The sequence below is a fragment of the Camelina sativa genome, chromosome 7 (assembly GCF_000633955.1).
Source record: "Camelina sativa cultivar DH55 chromosome 7, Cs, whole genome shotgun sequence".
Lineage (NCBI taxonomy): Eukaryota > Viridiplantae > Streptophyta > Magnoliopsida > Brassicales > Brassicaceae > Camelina > Camelina sativa.
The window spans coordinates 8,420,812-8,431,320 of record NC_025691.1 but is presented as its reverse complement, the minus strand read 5'-3'; positions in this window follow the sequence as shown (position 1 = coordinate 8,431,320).

The following is a 10,509-nucleotide window of genomic DNA, read 5'->3' as shown; positions in this document are numbered from 1 at the left end:
ATTTATGTACAAATATATATATATATATATATATATATATATATATATATACCTAGAATGACCCATATCTTTGTGAAAATAACTAGAATGATTCTGTTATAGATGACATAACTAGAATGACTCAAATCTTTTGTTAAATGATCTTCTGACCTATTTTTCATTTTATTAACAAAATTACCATTATAATTAATTAAAGTATGAATAAAAAATCACAAAAACCCTAAATTAGAAAACATTTTTTTTTCTCTTTTCTCTCTTCTTCACCGACGCTTTGTTTCTCTCCGGTGACCCTCCTTCCGATGTCCCTATCTCCTCTTCTCAGCGAGTCTCTATCTGGTATCTTCACCTTTCCAATTTTTCTGTTTCATCGATCGAGTCTCGGTGAATCTATCTCCTCTTTTCTCCTCCTCTCGGCGAGTCTTTATCTCCTCTTTTTCGCAAATTTTCTCATTGTGAAACGTCCCGACCTATTTTTTTCGTTTTTAATATTAAACTAGTGATCCCATACTCACTAACAACATAACCACATTCAAACCAAACAGCGGAAATAACCAAACAATGAGTTAAATAAACAATAGCAAATAAATCAATAACATCTATCCAACAATACTAATAACATAAACCAAGTCATAGAACAATGAACCAGCAACTTAAACAACCGTTCTACACCACTACATTCCGTTCTAGCAACCTAACATCAGCATAGAAAAAAACAATCAAGCCTCTAGAACATCTTCCTCTTCATTGCCTTGATTCCACGATCACACTTTGTTTTTACCTGCACCACAAACACAAATTGAGATGCATGAGTATTGTCATAAACACTCAGTGATGCAATCCTCCCATCTACTGAGCTATACACAAAAGCAATTGAGAATCTCCAAACAACAAACAACAAACAAACAATCAAACAAACCACGGAAACACGAGTACCAGCCGCCTGCTGAAGGTTTGTGTCGACCGACACCCTCCCGGTGCCGAACGACACAAACACCTAGCAAAGGCTGTGTCAACCGACACACACCTTGTGTCGATCGATGCACATCTTGCTTCGATCAAAATTTTCCAAAATCTCTAATTGCATCGACCGACACCTCCACATGGCATCGATCAATGCTCACATGGCACCGTCCTCGCTCTTGCTTCGATCGACACACGCCTTGCATCGATCGACACAACTACCAAACATCGTCTTTCTCGAAGCTCCAAGTTAGATCTTCGTTCCTAAACGCACCAAACTCGATCAAAATCCACAAAGGAGTCTCCCAATGCCTCAAGTATCACGAAAACACTCCAACAAACCAAGGAATAAACCACACAATACATAAACACAAAAATAAGAGAAATTCAAGCTTAGATAAGCCATGGTCATGCACTCACCTTTGCAATAAGAAGATTCTGACCAAAAAACCACGAAGAATTGCCTCTCTACTAGCTTCTAACACCTTCCCAGACTCAGATCTCTCAAGAACTGCTAGAAATCTCTAAAAACTCTCAAAACTCCCATGAACTTCTCTTTTCTCTAATTCTCTCTGGAAAACGACTATGAGGCTGCTTCCCACGACCTAGGTCATCCCCAGCCTTAAATACCCCGATTTAGGTTCCACTTAAACCAACCCGCATCGAACCGACGATTAAAACTTAAATTGGCTGAACTGCAGAAGGTTGTGTTGATAGATGCACCCTTTGTGCCGATCGACACACACTTTTTAACCAGCCAATTTGGTTCGCGGATGTTACACATTGGTTGAGTCGTCTTCTCATATTCTCGGCGAATCTATGTCTCTTCCTCTTCCCGGTCGAGTTGTCTTCTCCTCTTCCAGTTCTAGTATGTTGTATGTCTCACGTTCTCCTCTTCGTCAAGATTTTTCAGTAATTCATGGTTTTCTAATAAAAGGTGTGGTAAAAAACGTATTACATGAATGGTGTTCGATAAAATGCCAGTTTTGACGGCAGACTTATATATTAGTTATTACAGATTTATTTGTTGCTCATCGCAGATTTATTTGGTCAATAAATTTGAAAGTTAAGGTTTGATAAATTGCAGGATTTTTGTTATAAGTTGCAAGGTTTGCTGGATAAATAGCTCAAGTTTGTAAACAATTTACAGGTTTTTGTTAAATAATTAGCTTATATAAAGATTTGAGAGTTAGCTTTAGTAGATTTGTTTGTTGTTTGGTGACCTATTTATTTTTCATTATTCGCAGATTTATTTGTTACTTCGCAGATTTGTTTATAACTGGTTGCATATTTATTTGTCCGTCACCACAGATTTGTTTGATGAATGAGTTTGCAAAGTTTATTTGTTTGGTTTAAGTTTGATAATTTGCAGGTTTAGGTTTGATAAATTGTAAGTTTTGTTAGAGATTATTTTAAGTTTTCAGGTTTTTATTAGAGAATTAGCACAGATATAGGTTTATAAATTGTAGGATTTGTCTGTCATCGCAGATTTGTTTGTTGGTGTATAACATGTATTATTTTGATTGCAGATTTTTTTTTTGGTCATCAAAGCACAAGATTTGATATTGGATAGCTTCATGTAGTTGTCAAATTATATGTGAAAGAGATGCAAGATCTAAGAACCTTCAAAACTATAGTTTTTGTGCTTTTGTTCATGGTCGTGGTGTATTATTTAATCATTAGATGAGAATTTGTATGCGTATGTTGTGATTAGTTTTGTAATGGCCTACAAGAAGAATATACACCAGTAAGTAATTTAAGCATGTATCTATTATTTGTATCTTGTTTTGGTTTAATTCCAAGTAATTAGATTATAGGTGGAAAAAAATAGGTTGTATTACAGGATTTGGGGTGATGGTTTTGTGATGGGGATGATTCAACGATTCTTTTGGGAGCTCGGAGTCAGCGACGTGGCCTTACCCCCTTACATGCGGAACTACAAGCCTTGCTCTGGGCCATGGAGTCTATTTTGGAGGCAAGAGTGGATTGTCAAGCTTTTGAGACGGATTGTGCAGAGCTTATCGCGATGGTGCAGAAGCCCGACGATTGGCCAGCCTTTACGATTTTACTGGAGGACTTCTCTATTCTCAGATCTTCTTTCCCTTTCTTCACTCTGGACAGGATCCCTCGTGAGTCTAACGCAAGAGCAGATTGTTTAGCCCGGTCTTCAAGGACCTTAGTTTCTGAAATTTCTTTTGTAAACTCTTTCCCTCCGGTTTGGGCGACCAATCTCGGAGTTCTCTTTTAATTTTAAATGTGTGGTTGGAAAAAAAAAAAATAGGTTGTATTGTGTGATGAGGAAAGATACAAAAGTTTAGGGAGAAAAAGAGTTAAGTGGCTAAATCTAAAATCGATTAAAAATACAAAGTACAAAGTAATTAACGATTTAAAGCCTTTGACGTGTATATGTATATTAGAACCCAACAATCTTTTTTGGTAAAAGGTACTGGATTAGATCCACCCGAAGTTCTCTGCCTCAACCATATTACAATTACATTTCTATCAAGAGCTCATGACTTTGTATTATATTGTTGTAAAAAAGTTTATGTTTTTGCAGATTTATTATAATGTTACTAGATTTTAACCTGCCCGACAATTTTTTAAAAAATAATAACATTTTAATTTTTTTGTTTTTTATATTTAGTTTGTTTTGTTTAATTAATTAATAATTTTGTTTAGATTGTCAATTATTAGAACAATAATAGGGAAATAAATATATAAATATGTAATTTATAAGCTATTGTCGGATTAAGTCACAATTTTACCAATGATTTAATTGTTTTACAAAATTTTAGTTAAATTACCCTGATTTAATATGTCTAATATTCTTATATTAGTGGTACTGACCAAATAATTAAAGGAAGATTTAACCCGTGTTTCAAAACCGAATTAATAATATTTTATATTTATACTAATGTTAATTCAAATCGTCATGTTAATAACATGTCCCGCTATATAACAACAAACTACCATATTAGTGGTTTAACCCGTGTTTCAAAACCGTCATATTAGTGGTTTTGGTTGTGTATTGTGTTTTGTTTGTGAAGTTAATATTTATACATGGAAAATGCTTGATGAGCAAGGAGTTTACGATCCGTAGCAATAAAAGAGAGATTTTAGTGTTTTCCTATTTGAGTTGATAACATTATCGCATTATAATATTCAGTTTCTTAATACGGTATATATTATATTAAATATTTTTCTTGATGCTAAAGTTAAATAAACCCGATTATTGAGTTTCTAAAGTTGGGTTCTCGTTTTTATGAACTTTATTAACGTTATAATAATTAATTATTGCGATTGTAATCATTTGTTTTTAAAACTCGCTGTGTCATTTAAATTTAAGAGATCATACAGTCTCTAAAGATCTATTAAAATAGGTTTGGAGATTTTTATGGGATTAAAAATTTAATGCGTAGAGTTGTTTTTGGAAAAATCGAAATGTATAGATGTTGTCAGCTATTTATGGCAATAAATGTATCAAATTAGGTCGATTTAAATAGCTCCATTAAATGAGTTTCCAGGAATTGTTATTTTAAGAAAATAGTTAGGAGTTAATGTTGTAAATAAAACAAATTAAATAACCAAAACTTCAAGGGCATAACACAAAATGTACTTCAAAAATAATAATATTGATTTTAACCCGCTTCAAGGGCATAACACAAAATGTATTTCAAAAATAATAATATAGATTTTAACCCGCGGTACACCGCAAGACAATTTTTAAAAAAATAATAACATTTTTTTTTGTTTTTTTATATTTGGTTTATTTTGTTTAATTAAATAATAATTTTATTTGGATTGTCAATTATTAGAACAATAATAGAGAAATAAATACATAAATATGTAATTTATAAGCTATTGTCGGATTAAGTCACAATTATACCAATGATTTAATTGTATTACAAAATTTTAGTTAAATTACCCTGATTTAATATGTCTAATATTCTTATATTAGTGGTATTGACCAAATAATTAAAGTAAGATTTAACCTGTGTTTAACCAAATTAATAATATTTTATATTTATACTAATGTTAATTCAAACCGTCATGTTAATAACATGTCCCGCTATATAAAAACAAACCGTCATATTAGTGGTTTGACCCGTGTTTCAAAACCGTCATATTAGTGATTTTGGTTGTGTTTTGTGTTTTGTTTGTGAAGTTAATATTTATACATAGAAAATGCTTGATGAGCAATGAGTTTACGATCCGTAGCAATTAAAGAGAGATTTTAGTGTTTTCCTATGTGAGTTGATAACATTATCGCATAATAATATTCAGTTTCTTAACATGGTATATATTATATTAAATGTTTTTCTTGAAATAGGTTTGAAGATTTTTATGGGATTATAAAATTTAATGCGTAGAGTTGTTTTTGGAAAAATCGAAATGTATCGATGTTGTCAAGCTATTTATGGCAATAAATGTATCAAATTAGGTCGAATTAAATAGTTCCATTAAATGAGTTTTCAGGAATTGTTATTTTAGGAAAATAATTAGGGGTTAATGTTGTAAATAAAACAAATTAAATAACCAAAAATTCAAGGGCATAACACAAAATGTACTTCAAAAATAATAATATAGATTAGAGACTTGTTACTACAAATATACCTAAACCTAAACTTTAGAAGATATGGTAAGGATTGGATCAACTATCAATGAGTCAATTGTGGTGTCTTCTTAAATTATGTGATAGATTTATTTAATATGTCGGAGATATAAAATCTACGACATACTTGAAAATCGGTAGAAACATAAAAACAAATCTGTAAAAAAAAAATCGGTGGTTCAGTTGTTTAAGAATCTGAACAAGTTTTTAGGATTAAGTCTGCCACCACTAAAAAGTTAGTTTGGTCACGATTAAATCTGCGACCAATTATATCAAACAAATCAGCTGTCACTAAAAATAAATCTATGATAAAAATAAGTCTGGTGTAACATTGAATAAAACTGTGATAAGTAAGAGTCAATCTAGCAATTATCTTTCCTCGATACAACTCTGCAACCACTAATAAGTTTGTAGTTACTGTAAATAAATTAGTAGCTACTCAACATAAAAAGTCTGTACATGAAGTCTATGGTTAGAAAATAAATCTATAGGACAAAACAAGTCTGCAAAAATAAATCTGTGGGACAAAGAAAATCTGTGATATCATCATAAAAATCTGTAAGATATGTCTGTGGTAGACAAAAAGTCTGTGACAGCGTATAAATCTGCAACAACGTAATAACATATCTGTAAAACAAATCTATGGCAAAAACTATAAATCAGTAGAACAAATATGTAAATCAATAACAAATTCGCAAAAAAACTCATATCTGCGATTACTATGAAATAAAATCTGTGACAGATTTGTCTTACAGATTATTTGAAATTTCACGAAATTGAAGTTTTTTGTAAATAACAATAACTTTTGCCACGCTAGCATTAAAATTTAAATGCCATTTTCGTGTTAACTTTTTGCAATAAAGTTTATAAAGGATATTATAGAGATTAAGGCAGTGAATGGAAACATGTTAAAAGCGGTTTTCAAACTTTTTTTACCAAATCCGCAAAGAAGACACCAATCACAAAACTTTTTGCTTTTTTTGCGTTTTTCAAAAAAAAAAAAATTGTGGATTGTCCAGTGTATAATAACATGGACCGCCTTTTGAAAACAACAACTGTCTATAACCAGCGGTTTTTAGACCGCACAGATAAAACTATTATTTTATGGGTTTTTATATATAATATATAATATATTTTCTTTGTGTTCTCTTTTTTTCCTTCCTATCTCACATTCAGTTTAAAAAAATTGATTAATCAGATGTTTTTTTAAACACTTTCATAATAGTTTTGTTTAATATATTTTCAAATGATTTAATACAAAAATACATTTTCTAAATGATTTAATAGATACTTATAAAGACTAATTTAAATGCTTAATAAATTCAGTTTCAGTATTACTCAATAGATTTGGAATATGTGTTTGAAGTTGTAAATTAAAGAAAATATGAATCTTATTGTTTATTAAATAACATTAGTGTAAAGTAAATAATATGATTATAAATGCTACTTAAGTATCATAAGTATCATAGTGGTTGTTAAGTCATATATCATGGAGTTTCCATGTATTAGTTATTTTAAAAAAAATATTTTTAATCCAATTTACTTATTTTTTTAAAATTATACATGTCCGTTTAAATATAAAACAATTGTATATTCTATTATGCTTCATATCATTTTTTTTTTTTTAAATAATAAAATAACATGTTTAAAGAAAAACATATGCTTAAATTCTTTTATTAACAAATGATTTTTTTTAATAATACCAAATTTTGCTTTTTCACCAATCAAACTTTATTTTATACCGCTTATTTACAAAAACCGCACTTGTCCCGCAAAAATATTTTGCCCGCAAGAACCGCAGTTGAACCGTACCGTACTATCAAATTGTTTGTCCCGCACTACTAAATCCACGGTTACCATTCGGACCCTAAATAAATAAAAACACTCTAGTTACTTTTTTTTTTTGTCAACCAAACATTAATCTAGAAAATAACTTCAAGGTTGGTTGCCCAAACCGGAGGATAAGAGTTTACAAAAGAAATTTCAGAAGGTAAAGATCTCGAAGAATGAGCAAGACGATCTACCCGAACATTAGATGTCCTTGGAATCTTCGAAAGCGTGAAAGAAGGAAAGGAAGAGCGGAGCAAGCAAAAATCATCCAACAGATTGGAGAAAGCGGGCCACTCATCAGGAGACTGTATCATTGCCACTAATCCTGCACAATCCGTCTCAAAACGTTGACAATCGACATCCCTCGCCAGCAGGGATTCCATCGCCCAAATCAAGGCCTGAAGCTCCGAATGTAGAGGAGAAGGGCTCCGTCGTTGACTTCGTGCTCCCATTAACACCGTGATATCCTCCCTGTCACAAAACAACCAACCCAATCCTACAAAAGGGTTCGAGACCTTCCAAGAACCATCAACCTGACACCGGGGAGAAGGATCCCGAACCTCCACAGGCAAAGGATCTAGTGCAGCTGAGTAGAAGGACTTGGCCTCTTCCCATAACACTTTGTCATTGGTCGCCTGATTAATAACCTCAATTGGTTCCGCTTCAATTCCTTGAAAAACTTTTTTATTTCTATCCTTCCAAATTGACCATAAGAGCCACGGTAAACGTAGACATATCCGGAACATCCGTCTGGGATAATGCCCGACAAAAGAGAAAATCCAGATTCGAATATATTGAACCATAGGGAAACCCCCCATGGTTTAAGGCAATCGGGGACAAATCCCAGATCCGACGTGAATGGGAACACTCAAAAAGAGCGTGATTTATAGTCTCCACCTCCGAGTCACATCGTTTACATAGAGTATCGCACCAGACACCCCGATGTGCCAGCCGCTCCATTACAGGGAGGGAGCCGGAAGCAATCTGCCAGAAGAAATGTTGAACCTTCGGAGGAGCCTCAAGTTTCCAAGCGTGTGCCCTAAGCGGTGTGCACGACGGTCCATATTCTACCCCCTTGATTAATTCCCGGGCTAACCGATAACCCGATTTAACTGTATATTTCCCTGATTTAGTATAGTGCCAAATCAATTTATCGGGTTTATAAACTTTACTAATCTCCATAGAGTGAATAATTTGGACATCCAAGGGGTCCAAAAACTCCTCAAGAAGTGGCATGTGCCACTCCTTAGTAGTTGGATTAATCAAATGATTAACCATTAAACTGGGAAGTAACAATCTTCCTCGACCATTCGTTGGTCGTGGTGGATTATCCGGAATCCAGGGATCCCGCCAGACCGAAACCTGACAACCTGAACCTATCGCCCAACGTGATCCGTTTACCACCAAACCTTTAGTTGAAAAAATACTCCTCCAAGCAAAAGAGGGGGAGTATGGCTTTTTGGCTTGTAAAAGATGTTGTTTACTTTTAAAAGATATAGGTCACTCTATTTATTAATTAATTCTAATATATAGGTTATTATAGTTATTTTCCCATATATATATATATATATTATACTTTTATTATAATATATATGGATACATAGATACATATATTTTTTTTTGTTTTTCCCTATAAACTCTAGAGTGCATCTCACCAATATTAAAATATATTTTGTGTTTCTTTGATCTTTTTTTTTATCCTCGTTATCTTTTGTGTAATAGTTGTTTCATTTCCTTTGTTTCAAGACGGGTAAAAAAAATCCTATAATTAATTTTTTAAAAACTAATTTCAAAACACACAAAAATTCTGGATTGCTTATATATATATATATATATATTTTGTCACCTGCTTATTTTATATCTTAAGTATATTTTTTAAGGGTAAAATTTAGTGTTTAAAATTTAAAATTTAATTTTGAAAGGTTAGTTTTGAAACATATTAATTTTAAAAACTTTATTAATGATATGTTAAATTTAAAAACAAAACTTATTTTTAAACTATTTTTGAGAATTGTTATTTTCTTTGTGTTTTTTAACTCACACAATTGTGATGACTTTTTCACTCTTTTATTCGAACTTGTCTTTTTGGGAAAACGGCCAATTCGCCCCTGAACTTAGTTGCTTTATCGTATTCATACACAGATCTTTGGAATGTGCCTAAAACTACATGAACTTAACTAAAATTTGAATTTTCCACATGAACTATTGAAATCAAGCCAAAACCATCAAATCGTGTAACGGTGTTACTGTTCCGTTAATATATGATGATTGGATGCCACACTGGACCTTAAACGACGTCGTTTTTATTGTTTTAAGAAAAAATTGAAGTAAAATAAATTTCAAAAACTCAAGGATCGAACCATAGAACCATAATGCACGTAAGCAGGCGATTTAGCACCTAAACTATAGTAACAAATAGTACAACTGCAAACAGGTATACATATATAGATTTACGATGCAAATTAAAAAACTAAGAAAAATAAAAGCTTATCCTTTCTTCTTCTCCGATCTTCGTTTTCCTGTTTCTACACACTTCTTCCGCCGCGTCTTCAACAATTGAGATATTTATGACGATAAATTTTTCTTAATTTCAAATTAGGATGTCATATATGAACTGTAGAGGTTAATTTCAAATTAGGATGTCAAGAGCTGAGATATTTATCACCCAATTCAATTTCAATTACAAATTTTTTTAATATAAAATCAAGTTCAGCTATTAAGGATCGGATTTTATACATGATTTTAATTAATTTTGATCTAAACTAACAAAAAAATCCCAATTCTTGATCCAATCCATGAAAAATCAACATTCACAGTCGTAATGTTATCGGAGAAGAGAAAACAAAAGCAGAGAAAAGAGTTACCTTTTCTTTAATAATTTTTGCGTTGTCTTAAATATATATGTTTATCCATTTCATATTTAACGAAAAGTTACGGTAGTTCAGCTGGTTTTATGGTTCGTACTTCGTCGTGAGTATTAGAGGTCGGGGGTTCAACTGCGTATTCTGTATATATATTAACGGAACAGTAAAATCGTTACTCGATTTGATGGTTTTGGCATGATAAAGCAACTAAGTTCAGGGAATTGACCTTGTCTTTTTAGTCAA